The sequence below is a fragment of the Aegilops tauschii genome, chromosome 3 (genome assembly GCF_002575655.3).
Source record: "Aegilops tauschii subsp. strangulata cultivar AL8/78 chromosome 3, Aet v6.0, whole genome shotgun sequence".
In the NCBI taxonomy this organism is placed as follows: Eukaryota; Viridiplantae; Streptophyta; class Magnoliopsida; order Poales; family Poaceae; genus Aegilops; species Aegilops tauschii.
The window spans coordinates 386,996,207-387,012,465 of NC_053037.3; positions in this window are offsets into that span (position 1 = coordinate 386,996,207).

The window sequence follows — 16,259 nt, forward strand, 5'->3', positions numbered from 1 at the left end:
TAAGCTTATCCGGGATAGGGTGTCCAAGTTCAGTGAAGGAGTCTCAACACAGCGTGACTCTCGAGTTGACGTTCTTCGCAATCTCTTCAACCGCTTCAAAGACTCGACAATGAAAATGTTCAGCAAACCTTTGATCGCCTCACTGACATCTCAAATGAGCTTCAAGCACTTGGTGCCACTGACATCACCGACCATGAGGTGGTGAAGAAATTGCTGAGATCTCTTGATCCCTCATTTGACACTCTGGCACTAATGATACAAGAACGTGGAGATTACAAGTCACTTGATCCCGCTGATATGCTCGAGAGGCTAAACACTCATGAGTTCCAGCTTGCTGAAAAGAGAGATCTCTATAGATCGAGCTATGGCAGATCACGCACTCTGAAGGCCAAGGCAGTGTCTAAATTTGAAGGTGAAGATTCTGGTAGCAGCCTTGGTGATCCTGAAGAACTGAGCCAGGAGCTAGTTGAAGGAAATATGCCCTAGAGGCAACAATAAAGTTGTAATTTATATTTCCTTATAACATGATAAATATTTATTATTCATGCTAGAATTGTATTAACCGGAAACTTAGTACATGTGTGAATACATAGACAAACAGAGTGTCACTACTATGCCTCTACTTGACTAGCTCGTTGAATCAAATATGGTTAAGTTTCCTAGCCATAGACATGAGTTGTCATTTGATTAACAGGATCACATCATTAGAGAATGATGTGATTGACTTGACCCATTCCGTTAGCTTAACACTTGATCATTTAGTATGTTGCTATTGCTTTCTTAATGACTTATACATGTTCCTATGACTATGAGATTATGCAACTCCCGAATACCGAAGGAACACTTTGTGTGCTACCAAACGTCACAACGTAACTGGGTGATTATAAAGGTGCTCTACAGGTGTCTCCAATGGTGTTTGTTGAGTTGGCATAGATCGAGATTAGGATTTGTCACCCCGATTGTCGGAGAGGTATCTCTGGGCCCTCTCGGTAATGCACATCACTATAAGCCTTGCAAGCAATGTGACTAATGAGTTAGTTGTGGGATGATGCATTACGGAACGAGTAAAGAGACTTGCCGGTAACGAGATTGAACTAGGTATTGAGATACCGACGATCGAATCTCGGGCAAGTAACCTACCGATGACAAAGGGAACAACGTATGTTGTTATGTGGTTTGACCAATAAAGATCTTCGTAGAATATGTAGGAACCAATATGAGCATCCAGGTTTCGCTATTGGTTATTGACCGGAGATGAGTCTCGGTCATGTCTACATAGTTCTCGAACCCGTAGGGTCCGCACGCTTAACGTTCGATGACGATCGGTATTATGAGTTTATGTGTTTTGATGTACCGAAGGTAGTTCGGAGTCCCGGATATGATCACGGACATGACGAGGAGTCTCGAAATGGTTGAGACATAAAGATCGATATATTGGATGACTATATTTGGACATCGGAATAGTTCCGGGTGAGTTCGGGCATTTACCGGAGTACCGGGAGGTTACCGGAAACCCCCGGGGAGTGTATGGGCCTTATTGGGCCTTAGTGGGAGATAGGAGGAGGCGGCCTAGGAGGGGGCACCCCCCCAAGCCCAATCCGAATTGGGAGGGGGGCTGGCCCCCCTTTCCTTCCTCCCTCTCTCCTCCTTCCTTCCTCTCCTACTCCTACTTGGAAGGGGGGAATCCTACTCCCGGTGGGAGTAGGACTCCCCTAGGGCGCGCCATAGAGAGGGCCGGCCCTCCCCCTCCTCCACTCCTTTATATACAGGGGAGGGGGCACCCCATAGACACACAAGTTGATCATTGTCTTAACCGTGTGCGGTGCCTCCCTCCACCATAATCCAGCTCGGTCATATCTTCGTAGTGCTTAGGCGAAGCCCTGCGCCGGTAGCTTCATCATCACCGTCATCATGCTGTCGTGCTGACGAAGGTCTCCCTCGACACTTAGCTGGATCGAGAGTTCGTGGGACGTCACCGAGCTGAACGTGTGCAGATCGCGAAGGTGCCGTACTTTCGGTACTAGGATCGGTCGGATCGTGAAGACGTACGACTACATCAACCGCGTTGTCATAACGCTTCCGCTTTCGGTCTACGAGGGTACGTAGACAACACTCTCCCCTCTCGTTGCTATGCATCACCATGATAGAACTTGCGTGTGCGTAGGATTTTTTTTGAAATTACTGCGTTCCCCAACACTAGCAATGCTCGTGAAGAAATTCCAGAAGTTCTCAAGACGTGGTCGCTTTGGAAAATCCTCAAGAATTGATGATTCCTCATCCCGTGACTACAAGAAGAGACTGTGCCACAAATGCAAGAAACCTGGTCACTACATTCAAGATTGTCCTCAGTGGGAAAAGGAATCAAAGAAGAAGAAATACAAGGATTACAGTTCTGATGACTCAAAGAAGAAGAAGAAATCTTCAAAGTCTTCATCATCAAAATCCTCAAAGTCTTCACCTCACAAGAAGAGCAGCTCCAAGAAGTCTTGGACATTCATTGGCAAGGAAATGGACGCTGAAGCTGAATCTGAGGAACATGAGGAAGAGGAGGCATCTGAGGAGTCAGAATCTGGTGTGGCGAGCCTAGCCCTCGCTACTGCGTTCGTCAGTAAGTCCATCTTCAACTCTGAGGAAAATGGCCTCCACAACAAGGCTGATGATGACGATGATGATTACACTCCCACCTATTGCTTCATGGCAAAGGGTGCTAAGGTACTCAAATACCCCTCTTCTGAATCAAGTGAGGATGAATCTGATGAAAACCTCAAGCCTAGTTACTCTAAACTTGCTAAGATTGCTGTGAAACAAAAAAAGGCTTTTGAAAAGGTTCAAAACATGCTAGACAAGAGCGATGATATGTTGGGTGAAGAAATGGATCGCACCAAAACTTTAACTAAAAATCTTCAGAGACTTCAGTCCAAGTTTAACAATCTTCAGAGTCATCATAACACTCTCTTATCTGATCATGAGAAGCTTTCTTATGAATTTTTTCAAAGAAAGCAAGATCTTGAGAAGCTAAGGGAGAGTTATGAAGATCTTCAGAAAGAGCGTGATTCATTACTTGCTCAACAAATCAACGCTGCTCAGGAAGAATTTATTCCTCCAAGTTTGAAGTGCATTGAATGTGAATCTGCTAATTCTTCACCTGAAAGTTCAAATGCTTCTACTGCTACAAATTCTTCACCTGTCTCTGCTATCACTAATTCCTCATCTGAGGATACTGCTAGTATCACTGACAATGCAAGGCTGAAGGAATTGTATATGTCAGGCATGTACAAAAGCCTCAAAGGGCATCAGGCTCTTTGTGATGTGCTTAAAAAGCAGATCCTCAACAGGAACCTTTGAGAGGAAACTCAATGCTGATGGAACATATTGGAAGCCTGAGCAGTATCCCAAAACCTCATGGGTTGCTGCAAAGGGACCTCCAGTAGATCCATCTACTTTATCTGGCTTTACATGTGAAACTCCTCATTCTTCTGATGAGTCATTTGACTCCAACTATAAGCTGTTCAAAAATCAGAATGGTGAAGTATTTGCTAGATATGTTGGCACTAACTGTAGGAATGGTTCCCCTATGAAGAAAATCTGGGTTCCCAAAAGGTGCCTTGAAAGTCTTCAGGTGAATTTCATCATGACACCACCTGTGAAGAACAGGAAACCCAGATCCAAGTCCTCATAAAGACCAAATTCCCCATGTGGATCAAAGTCCTCATATGAACATCATCGTGCTAACACTTTTGTTTCGCAGGGAAGAACTAAGGGCTATGAATATGTGCATTATTCTTCAAATCATTATGTTCATAAGTCCTCGAATAATTTCTCTGCTTATTCATATGCTTACCCTACCTCCTCTTATGTGAAACAAAGTGGACTGGCTTCTATGCCACCTTTCTCTTATGGAGCTCGCAGAATGATGAACACTTTGCCACCCCTTCAGATGTGGGTGGTGAAGAAAAATAACTAATCTCTTATCCAGGGCCAGGTCTCCAGACGTGCTTAAGCGTGTGAAGAATTTGTTGGAGACCTGAATATGCTTGAAAGGATGCAAGCTAATCATGAAGAAATGAATTCTCATTTCTCACGTCCTCATACTGCTATATTTGTTCTATTGCTTGATGAAATTGATCTGATGAATTTGATGTCATATTCTTCAGTGATGAAGTATATGAGTTCATAAGCTGCACTAATTCATCTGCAGGATGATCAACCCAAAGCCACTGAGTGGGTCCTTAATAGTGGATGTACAAATCACATGACTGGTGACAAGAACCTATTGATGGACGCTCCCTTATCTCCATCGCATCTGAAGCATATCACCTACACCGACAAAGGCAAAAGCAAGGTATTGGGTCTAGGTAAGGTTGCGATCTCAAAGGATCGACACATGGACAAAGTCATGCTTGTCGAGTCCTTAGGATTCAACCTCATGTCAGTCTCAATGCTTTGTGATCTTGATATGGTTGTTATCTTTGGCAAGTATCGTTGTGTTGTGATCATGGAAGCTGACCATTCCAAAGTCTTCGAAGGCTTTAGGAGAGGAGATCTGTATATTGTTGATTTCTCTACAGGACCACAACCTGCTATATGTCTACTTGCAAAAGCTTCAGAAGGCTGGCTATGGCATCGACGACTCGGTCATGCTGGCATGAGGAACTTGCACACGCTCGCGAAGAAGAAGCATGTCATTGGCATTGAGAATGTCGAATTCCTCAAGGATCACTTGTGCGGAGCCTGTGAAGCTAGAAAGATGACCAAGGCCAAGCATCCCGCGAAGACTATCATGACTACCACTCGTCCATTTGAATTGCTTCACATGGATCTCTTTGGTCCTAACCATTATTCTGCATTCACCAATGAAGCATCTCTATATGGCTTTGTTATTGTTGATGATTACTCTCGTTACACATGGGTGCATATTGTTACTTACAAACGTGAAGTGCAGGAAGTCTTCAAACGATTTTCCTCGAGGGCTTCAACCAACTTTGGTGTGAAGATCAAGCACATCGGAAGTGACAATGGAACTGAGTTCAAAAATACTGGTCTTGATGACTATCTTGATGAACTTGGTATTACTCATGAGTTATCTACTCCTTATACTCCTCAGCAGAACGACGTCGTGGAGCGCAAGAACAGGACTCTTGTTGAGATGGCTCGCACTATGCTTGATGAATACAAGACGCCTCGTCATTTCTGGATTGAAGCAATTGATACTGCGTGCCACATCATCAACAGGGTATATCTTCACAAGTTCTGCAAGAAGACTGCATATGAACTCATCACTGACAAGAAACCCAATGTGAGTTATTTCAAAGTCTTCGGTGCTAAATGTTGATTAGAGATCCTCATCACAATTCTAAATTTGCACCGAAAGCACATGAAGGTTTTATGCTTGGTTACGAAAAGGACTCGCACACCTACAGAGTCTTCAACAACGTTCACCATAAGGTTGTTGAAACTGTAGATGTGCGGTTCGATGAAACTAATGGCTCGCAAAGAGAGAACCTACCTCATGTGCTACATGAACAGTCACCTGAGGAAACAATCAGGTTCAAGGCTACTGAGGATGTTATTCCTACCAAAGAATCTGCTGAAGAAGTCATTCTAGACCGTGAAGAACATCATGCTGGTGCACCTGAGGAAAATGGTTCTGAAGAAAATGCTGATCCAATTCCTCGTCGCCAACCAGCTCATCCTCGTGTTGCAAATGACGTGCAGATTGAGAAAATCATCAGCGACATCAACGCACCAGGTCCTCTCACATGATCAAAAGCTTCACATTTATCTAACTTTTGTGGGCACTTTGCTTTCGTCTCTATCACAGAGCCCACTAAGGTAGACGAAGCATTTCTGGAGCCTGAGTGGATTCAAGCCATGCAAGAGGAATTACATCAGTTCGAGCTCAACAACGTCTGGGAACTTGTCAAGCGACCAGACTCTCGCAAGCACAATATCATCGGCACAAAGTGGATCTACCACAACAAGCAAGATGAAAATGGCCTTGTGGTGAGGAATAAGGCACGGCTTGTAGCTCAAGGCTACACACAGGTTGAAGGAATTGATTTCGATGAAACTTTTGCACCTGTTGCTAGACTTGAGGCTATTCGCATATTACTTGCTTATGCTAACCATCATGACATTATCTTATATCAAATGGATGTGAAAAGTGCATTCCTCAATGGTAAGCTTGAGGAAGAAGTATATGTTGCTCAACCCCGAGGTATTAAAGATCCAAAGCATCCTGACAAAGTCTTCAAACTCAATAAGGCCCTCTATGGCCTCAAGCAAGCCCCTCGGGCGTGGTATGATACTTTTAAGGAATTCCTCATGAAGAAAGGCTTCAAACCCGGTTCACTTGACCCAACTCTTTTCACTAAAACCTATGATGGTGAATTGTTTGTGTCCCAAATATATGTTGATGATATTATTTTTGGCTGTACTGACCAATGTTACACTGACGAATTTGGTTGTATGATGAGGGAGGAATATGAAATGTCTATGATGGGAGAATTGAAATTCTTATCAGGTCTTCAAATTCGTCAACAACGCAATGGCATTTTCATATCTCAGGAGAAATACCTCAAGGACGTATTGAGGAAATTCGGCATGCAAGATTGCAAAGGCGTCAAAATTCCTATACCCACAAATGGCCATCTTTGCACTGATGAAAATGGTATTGACTTCGATCAAAAGGTATACCGCTCCATGATTGGCTCTTTATTGTATTTATGTGCATCTCCAACACTTGGATTATGGTATCCCAAGGGCTCGACTTTTGATCTCATTGGATATTCAGACTCTGACTATGTTGGTGATCGTGTGGACCGCAAGTCAACATCAGGCACATGCCATTTCCTCAGACGATCCTTGGTCTGTTGGTCCTCTAAGAAGCAGAACAGCGTATCACTTTCTATTGCTGAAGCTGAGTACATTGCTGCTGGTTCGTGTTGTGCTCAATTGCTATGGACTGGACAGAAACTAGAAATAATTTTGGTGATCAAATGGCTTAAGTAAATGATCCCAAATTTGGTGGAGCGATGTTATATGGGTAGGGGCATGATCTGGTAATTTAGCAAAATTAATGAAGCAATTTAAAATATACTTGCTTCACAATCTAAAAATATTGCCAGAAACAAAGATTTGGTCTTGTGCTCACATAGATCATAGGATAGGGCTTAAAATTGGAGGAGGGCAATTATATGAGCACATGAAGGAGTGTGCAAAATTTCAACTTATTTGGATAACCCTACCTAGCACTTCCTTCACAAAGGCTTCCCTCAGACAGGAACTTTGAAAAATCACTGAGGAAGCTTGGCTAGGCAAATAAAGTTGAATTTTGGCACAGGCCAATTATTTGTACATGAAAAGGTGTCCAAGAAGTTTGAGGTCAATTGGGCAAAGGAAAATAGCACTTGCTTCACAATGTGCCATTTAGGGCAGAATAAGAAATGAATTATTTGAGCATGATGATAAACATGGCAAATGAAAAGTTTTTCCATATTTGAGGAAGATATGACCCAAACAATTTATGAGAATTATTTGGTAATTTTAGGAGTGATGGAAATATAGGTTGCTTCACAACCTAGGGCAGATAGGGTTATTCCTTTAATAGAAAAAGGAATATCCCCAATAAAAAGAATATTGGGATTTGGGCTAGGATGAAAATGGGAAGGTCTAGGGAAGGATTTGAGGTTGATAAGCCACTTTGGAAGCAAAGGAGAGGTCATCTTCTTCAGTTTCCAGACCACAAAGCCACGGAGAAAGAAAACTCAAGCAAAAATTTCAGAAAAACAAATGAAAAAGAAAGGGCCAAAAATCAGGCTGTGACAGTTTGGCCTACTAGATTGATCTTTCTTGCAATGGGAGAAGTGCTTAGCTTTGGGTTCAATCTTGCGTTGCTCGATCCCAGTGACAGAAGGGGAAACGACACGTATTGTATTGTTGCCATCAAGGATAAAAAGATGGGGTTTATATCATATTTCTTGAGTTTATCCCTCTACATCATGTCATCTTGCCTAATGCGTTACTCTGTTCTTATGAACTTAATACTCTAGATGCATGCTGGATAGCGGTCGATGTGTGGAGTAATAGTAGTAGATGCAGAATCGTTTCAGTCTACTTGTCACAGACGTGATGCCTATATACATGATCATGCCTAGATATTCTCATAACTATGCTTAATTCTATCAATTGCTCGACAGTAATTTGTTCACCCACCGTAATACTTATGCTCTTGAGAGAAGCCACTAGTGAAACCTATGGCCCCCGGGTCTATTCTCCATCATATAAGTTTACATCTATTTTATTTTACGTTCTTTACTTTCAATCTTTATCATAAAAATACCAAAAATATTATCTTATCATCTCTATCAGATCTCACTTTTGCAAGTGGCCGTGAAGGGATTGGCAACCACTTTATCGCGTTGGTTGCAAGGTTCTTATTTGTTTGTGTAGGTACGAGGGACTTGAGCGTGGTCTCCTACTGGATTGATACCTTGGTTCTCAAAAACTGAGGGAAATACTTACGCTACTTTACTGCATCACCCTTTCCTCTTCAAGGGAAAACCAACGTAGTGCTCAAGAGGTAGCAATTACCAAAAAGGGGGAGATTGAAAGTGCAACTAATCCCTGGGTTGTTTTGGTAATTCATAACAACATATAGCTCACTGAACTAATATCCTTTCAAGATGATTATTTTAGAAAGTTCAATGACTGGCATGGCATGGACTAGAGATGTGGACCCCTCAAAATACTAAGGACAAATATTGGCAAAAGCTCAAGACTCTTCATTTCTATTTTAGTGATCCAAGATCACATTGAGTCCATAGGAAAGCCAATACTATTAAAAGGGGATGAGGTGTTGCTTAATGGTCTACTTGCTCAAAATGCTTAGTGATATGCTCCAAATCCCTCAACCACTTTCTCATATCCAAATATGTCCTAAACCTAAAGTCAAACTTGGCCCCGCCGATTTGATTCGTCCGGCACCACCGAGTTCACTTGACATAGCGAGAGCCAGAAGCCCTAATCAGTTTGGTCTGACCGATAGGGATCTTGGTCTCACCGCGATGGGATTGCAAACTCTCTGTTTCCCTTCGTAACGTTTCGGTCTCACCGAAATGAGTGATCGGTCCCACCGAGTTCGCAATGCAAACTCTCAGTTTCTCCTTCGTAACATTTCGGTCTTACCGAAAGGAGCGATCGGTCCCATCGAGTTTGCCTAACCAATTCTCTGTTTGATTATTACTAAAATCGGTCCCACCGAGTTGAAGTAGTCGGTCAAACCGAGATCAAGTTTTGCCCTAACCCTAGCACATCGGTCCCACTGAGTTGATCATGTCGGTCCCACCGAAAATCCTAACGTTCACATTTTGAACTGAATCGGTCCCACCGAGTTCATACATTCGGTCTGACCGAGTTGCCTCTTTTGTGTGTAACGATTAGATTTTGTGTGGAGGCTATATATACCCCTCCACCCTCCTATCCATCAGAGAGAGAGCCATCAGAACGTGCCTACACTTCCAGCATTCATTTTCTGAGAGAGAACCACCTACTCATGTGTTGAGACCACGACATTCCAATCCTACCACAAGAATCTTGATCTCTAGCCTTCCCCAAGTTGCTTTCCACTCAAATCATCTTTCCACCATAGCCAAATCTGTGAGAGAGAGTTGAGTGTTGGGGAGACTATCATTTCAAGCACAAGAGCAAGGAGTTCATCATCAACACACCATCTATTACCTTTTGGAGAGTGGTGTCTCCTAGATTGGTTAGGTGTCACTTGGGAGCCTCCGTCAATATTGTGGAGTTGAACCAAGGAGTTTGTAAGGGCACGGAGACCGCCTACTTCGTGAAGATCTACCCAAGTGAGGCAAGTCCTTCGTGGGCGATGGCCATGGTGGAATAAACAAGGTTGCTTCTTCGTGGACCCTTCGTGGGTGGAGCTCTCTGTGGACTTGCGCAACTGTTACCCTTCGTGGGTTGAAGTCTCCATCAACGTGGATGTACGATAGCACCACCTATTGGAACCATGCCAAAAATCTCCGTGTCTACATTGCGTTTGCCACTCCAAACCCCTCCCTTTACCTTCATATGCAATGATTTACATTCCGCTGCTATACTCTTAGAATTGCATGTGTAGGTTGATTGCTTGACTTGTGTTAAGTTGTTAGAATCTGCCAAGACTTAAAATTGGGAAAAGGCTAGATTATTATTTGGTCAAGTAGTCTAATCACCCCCCTCTAGACCTACTTTCGATCCTATAGGTTTATTATTCATGCTAGATTTGTATTAATCAAAAACTTAGATACATGTGTGGATACATAAACAAATACCGTGTCCCTAGTGAGCCTCTACTTGACTAGCTTGTTGATCAATGATGGTTAAGGTTTCCTAGCCATAGACACGTGTTGTCACTTGATAACGGGATCACATCATTAGGAGAATGATGTGATGGACAAGACCCATCCATTAGCTTGGCATATGATCGTTCAGTTTGTTGATATTGCTTTCTTAATGTCAAATACATATTCCTTCGACTATGAGATCATGCAACTCCCGGATACCGGAGGAATACCTTGTGTGCTATCAAACGTCAAAACGTAACTGGGTGATCATAAAGATGCTCTATAGGTATCTCCGAAGGTGTCTGTTGAGTTGGCATGGATCGAGATTAGGATTTGTCACTTCGTGTATCGGAGAGGTATCTCTGGGCCCTCTCGGTAATACACATCACAAGAAGCTTGCAAGCAAAGTGACTAAGGAGTTAGTTACGAGACGATGTATTACGGAATGAGTAAAGAGACTTGCCAGTAACGAGATTGAACTAGGTATGAAGATACCGACGATCGAATCTCGGGCAAGTAACATACCGACAGACAAAGGGAATTATGTATGTTGTCATAAGGTTCAACCGATAAAGATCTTCGTAGAACATGTAGGAACCAATATGGGCATCTAGATTCCGCTATTGGTTATTGACTGAAGAGGTGTCTCGGTCATGTCTACATTGTTCTCGAACCCGTAGGGTCCGCACACTTAACGTTAGTTGACGATATAGTGTTATATGAGTTATATGATTTGGTGACTGAATGTTGTTCGGAGTCCGGGATGAGATCACGGACATGACTAGGAGCTCCGGAATGGTCTAGAGGTAAAGATTGATATATAGGATGATGCTATTTGGACATCGGAAAGGTTTCGGGTTGTATCGGGTAACCATGGGATCACCGAAAGGGGTTCTGGGAGGCCCCGGGAGGTCTATGGGCCTAATGGGCCAAGGGGAGGCACACACCGGCCCATAAGGGGGCCGACGCGCCCTCTCCCTCGCCGCCGCCCCTAGGGGAAGCAAAGGGGGAGGGTTGGCCCATCTCGCCTTTCCCTCCTCATGAGAGAAAGGAAAGGGGGGCGCCACCTCCCCGTGCCTTCCTCCCGCGCACAAATAAGGAAGGGGGGGCGCGACTAGGGCAGGAGCCGGAGGATGATTTGACCTCCTTTGGGGCTCCTCCTGGCTGCCTCCCCTCCCCCACCTATATATATGTGGGAGGGGGCGCCACACATAGCCTACGACTATCTCTTAGCCGTGTGCGACGCCCCTCTCCACAGTTTCGTCCCTCGGTCATATTTTCATAGTGCTTTGGCGAAGCCCTGCGGAGATAGCATCACCATCACCGTCACTATGCTGTTGTGCTGCCTTATCTACCACTTCATCCGTATTGCTGGATCAAGTAGGCGAGGACGTCAATGAGTTGAACGTGTGCTGAACGCGGAGGTGTCGTACATTAGGTACTTTATTGGTTGGATCACAAAGAAGTTCAACTACATCAATTGCGTTAATAATTGTTTCTGCTTACGGTCTACGATGGCATGTAGACACACTCTCCCCTCTTGTTGCTATGCATCTCCATGGACAGATCTTGCGTGGGCGTAGAATTTTTTTTGTTTTCCATGCAACGTTCCCCAACAGTGGCATTCGAGCCAGGTCTATGCATAGATGTTATGCACGAGTAGAACACAAAGAGTTGTGGGTGGTGAGGTTCATACTGCTTACCACCAACGTCTTATTTTGATTAGGTGGCATTGTAGGATGAAGCAGCCCGGACCAACCTTACATGTCCACGCACATAAGACCGGTTCCACCGACTGACATGCAACTTATTTTGCATAAAGGTGGCTGGCGGGTGTCTATTTCTCCTACTTTAGTTGAATCGAATTTGATTACGGCCGGTCCTTGAAGAAGTTTAAAACAACAAACTTGATAATCATCATTGTCGTTTTTTGCATAGTTAAGAACCGTTCTTGCTAGAAGTTCATAGCAGCCACGTAAAACTTGCAACAACAAAGTAGAGGACGTCTAACTGTTTTTGCAGGGCATGTTGTGATGCGATATGGTCAAGCCGTGATGTGATATACTTTATTGTATGAGATGATCATGTTTTGTAATATCGACAACCGGCAGGAGACTTAGGGTTGTCTCTTAATAATTGTATGAAATGCAAGCGCCATGTAATCTGAAAGTGCAACTATCCCTGGGTGGTTTTGGTAATGATTAACAACATATAGCTCATTGAGCTAACACTATTTCAAGATAAATATTTCAGGAAAGCTCAATGATTGGCATGGCATGGATTAGAAAGTGGACCCCTCAAAATGCTAAGGACAAAAGATTGGCTCAATCTCAAAGCACAAGACTCTACATTTTATTTTTAGTGATCCAAGATCACATTGAGTCCATAGGAAAAGCCAATACTATCAAAAGGGGGTGAGGTGTCGTTTAATGAGTTTCTTGCTCAAACTGCTTAGTGATATGCTCCAAAAACCCTCAACTACTTTCTCATATCTACATATGTCCCAAACCAAAAGTCAAACTCGGCCCCACCGAAACTTTCTATCCGGCGCCACCGAGTTCTCTTGACATAGCCACTGCCACAAACCCTAGTCACTTCGGTCTCACCGATAGGGATCTCGGTCTCACCGAGATTGGATTGCAAACTCTCAGTTTCCCTTCGTAACGTTTCGTTCTAACTGAGATGAGCGATCGGTCCCACCAAGTCTGCAATGCAAACTCTCTGTTTCCTTTTCGTAACGCTTCGGTCCCACCGAGACGAGCGAATCGGTCCCACCGAGTTTGCCTGACCAACTCTCTGTTTGGCTATTACCAAAATCGGTCCCACCGAGTTTGTGTAATCGGTCTCACCGAGATTATGTTATGCCCTAACCCTAATGAAATCAGTCCCACTGAGTTGACATATCGGTCCCACTGAAAATCCTAACGTTCACATTTTGAACTAAATCGGTCTGACCGAGTTTTCTGATTCGGTCCCACCGAGTTTGGTGATTTGTGTGTAACGGTTAGATTTTGTGTGGAGGATATATATACCCCTCCACCCACTCTTCATTCGTTGAGAGAGTCATCAGAACATGCCTACACTTCCAACATACATTTTCTGAGAGAGAACCACCTACACATGTGTTGAGGTCAAGATATTCCATTCCAACCACATAAATCTTGATCTCTAGCCTTCCCAACTTGCTTTCCACTCAAATCATCTTTCCACCAAATCCAATCCTATGAGAGAGAGTTGAGTGTTGGGGAGAATATCATTTGAAGCACAAGAGCAAGGAGTTCATCATCAACACACCATCTATTACCTTTTGGAGAGTGGTGTCTCCTAGATTGGCTAGGTGTCACTTGGGAGCCTCCGTCAAGATTGTGGAGTTGAACCAAGGATTTTGTACGGGCAAGGAGATCGCCTACTTCGTGAAGATCTACCCTAGTGAGGCAAGTCCTTCGTGGGCGATGGCCATGGTGGGATAGACGAGGTTGCTTCTTCGTGGACCCTTCGTGGGTGGAGCCCTCCGTGGACTCGCGCAACCGTTACCCTTCGTGGTTGAAGTCTCCATCAACGTGGATGTACGATAGCACCACCTATCGGAACCACGGATAAAAAATCTCCGTGTCTACATTGCGTTTGCTCCCTCCAAACTCCTCCCTTTACCTTCATATGCAATTGTTTTACATTCCGCTGCTATACTCTTAGAATTGCATGTGTAGGTTGGTTACTTGATTTGTGCTAAGTTGCTAAAATATGCCAAGACTTAAAATTGGGAAACGGCTCGATTTTTATTTGGTCAAGTAGTCTAATCACCCCCCTCTAGACATACTTTCGATCCTACAATTGGTATCAGAGCTTTGGTCTCCATTTGCTTTGATTTCCATAGATTTTGGTGATCATAGCCTTGGTTTCACAACCTAGGAGAGTATGGCGTCTAGCGAGGGAAATTACCACCGTAGAGGTCCTTACTTTGATGGTACTAATTTTGCTAGTTGGAATCATAAGATGAAAATGCATATTCTTGGACATAACCCTGCCGTTTGGGCCATTGTGTGTATTGGCTTGCAAGGTGAATTCTTTGATGGGAGAGAACCGAACCGTGAAGCTACCGTGGAAGAGTTGAAGATGCTACAATACAATGCTCAAGCTTGTGATATTCCCTTCAACGGATTGTGCCCCGAAGAATTCAACAAAATCAGCCGTCTTGAGAATGCAAAGGAAATTTGGGATACTTTGATTGATATGCACGAAGGTACCGACTCCGTCAATGAATCCAAATTGGATGTGCTTCAAAGTCAACTTGACAAGTTCAAAATGAAGGATGGTGAAGGGGTCGCTGAAATGTACTCTAGGCTTGCTCTCATCACAAATGAGATTGCCGGCTTAGGAAGTGAAGAGATGACCGATAGATTCATCATCAAGAAGATCCTAAGAGCCTTGGATGGAAAATATGATACCGTGTGTACATTGATCCAAATGATGCCCAATTACAAAGATCTCAAGCCAACGGAAGTCATTGGAAGAATTGTTGCTCCTGAGATGTCGCTCAAGGATAAGGAAGAGCTTCACAACAAGTCAAGCGGTGCTTACAAAGCCTCATGTGATGCTCCCACATCATCAAGTGAGAAACAAACCTTCAATCAAGAATTGAGCCTAATGGTGAAGAACTTCAACAAGTTCTACAAGAGTAGAAGCAAGGAAAGAAGTTCCAAGTCAAGGTCCTACAATGACAAAAGATCTTCAAGTCGTGAACGAAATTGTTACAATTGTGGAAGACCCGGACACTACTCCAATGAGTGTACGGCTCCCTACAAAAGAAGAGAAGATTCTCCCAAGAGAAGAAGTAGAAGAGAAGAATCACCACCAAGAGAGAGAAGGAGTAGAGATGATCGTTATGAACGAAGACCCTCTCGGAGAAGCAAGGATTCGGAGAGGAAGGACAAATCATCAAAGAGCTACACAAAAAGAAGACATCAAGCTCATGTTGGTGAATGGGTATCCGGCTCCGACTCCGACCATCACTCTGAAATAAGTTATCACTCCGACTCCGAATATACTCAAGATGAAGGTGTTGCCGGTCTAGCTCTCTTGACAACCAACTCCTATGACATATTTGACTCACCAAACGAAGGAATTGGAAGATGCTTCATGGCCAAAGGTCCAAAGGTAACACACCCCGAGTATGTTGATTTCAATAGTGATGAAGATGATTTGCTAGGAGATGATGATTTACTTGTTGACAACTCTAGTTATGAGAACTATGATGAACTTGCTATTAATCATGATAGTCAAGATAAAACGAATGACAATGATAAGGAGAAGATTGAGCGTCTAACTAAAGAACTAAACACTCTTAAGTTAGCTCATGAAACTACCTAGGAAGATCATCGAGAACTTTTAAAGACTCATGAAAAGCTACGCTTTGAAAAGCTCAACCTTGAGCAAGAGCATGAGTTCTTAAAGGCAATCAATGATGATCTTCGCAAGAAAAGTTCTTCTCACATTGCCAAGCGTTTACTCTTGTCTACTTACATGCCACAAGTTAAATCTAGCAATAAGAACAAGAAAGATTCTTCCTCTAGTAGTAACAACAATCATGCTAAATCCAATGTTGTTGCTTCTAGTAGTTCTCTTGATTCCACTAATGATTCTCTTAGCCAAGTTACACTTGCGCAAGAAAATAGCCTATTGAAGGGAATAATAGAGAAAGGTGTTTACAAGAGTCTTGCCGGAAGTAAGCAATTTGAGGAAATTGTACGCAAGCAAGGAAGACACCAGAAGAATCAAGGTGTTGGTTTTGAACGAAAGTTCAATGCCAATGGAGTTGAGTGGGAAGAAGATCAATACCCCAAGATGAAGTTTGTTCCTCAACAAGAGAAGCATGATCCTACTTCTTTCCAAGGAACACAAGCTCAAGATGATCTTCCA